Source organism: Silene latifolia, unplaced genomic scaffold, assembly GCF_048544455.1.
Source record: "Silene latifolia isolate original U9 population unplaced genomic scaffold, ASM4854445v1 scaffold_212, whole genome shotgun sequence".
Taxonomy (NCBI): domain Eukaryota; kingdom Viridiplantae; phylum Streptophyta; class Magnoliopsida; order Caryophyllales; family Caryophyllaceae; genus Silene; species Silene latifolia.
In genome coordinates, this window is record NW_027413168.1 from 105,995 (window position 1) to 106,767 (window position 773).

The following is a 773-nucleotide window of genomic DNA, read 5'->3' on the forward strand; positions in this document are numbered from 1 at the left end:
GACCTTCAAGTGGCAAAAACCCTATTCCATAGCCCATAGAAGAACCTCTCGTATCCCCAACCCTTCCGCCTGCAAAGCCAACTCAACTCTAATACCTTTTCCTGTAGAAAAAATTCTTTTCCCAAACACAGATAAGACGACTCACCCAATACCTGCATTATACATAGATTTCCAACCTGCATCGACCATAATTCTTAAACAGTCACATGAATTAAGGATCCCAACCACACATACAGGTTTACTTTCGCAAATCCATAAAAGCCTCTCAACTTCAAATTGCTTAAATTTTAGATGATTCAAAGTTTCCAACAGAGCAAAATCCCTTCAAGTCTCATGTAAAGATAGATACAGATCTTCCTCCTTAGACCTTGAACAGTTGAACTCCCTTCCCATCAAATTCTATAGTCCCCTCTCCCCTCAAAACTTATCTCAAAATCATTATCCCTTTCTATATCAAGTATTTTACACTACAAATTACTCATCTTTACCATTTTATAAGTTTTGCTTAAATCCACAAAAATAGAAAGTAGCACAATATAAATGGAATGGAGAGCTAGAAAACATTTACAATTTGCGGAACCACCGTATGTAATTGGGTACTAAGGAAACTGGGAAGAATTCATTTTGTTCATTCCAAGCTGTCTGTAACTAAATTCAAAATTTATACTCAAACTGGGCTTGCACTAATTTCCCCGTGATTACTTCAAGGCTTCCAGCCAGGCAGCCATCATATCTCCAGATGAGCAAATTCAAAGAATCCACAACATTCAACA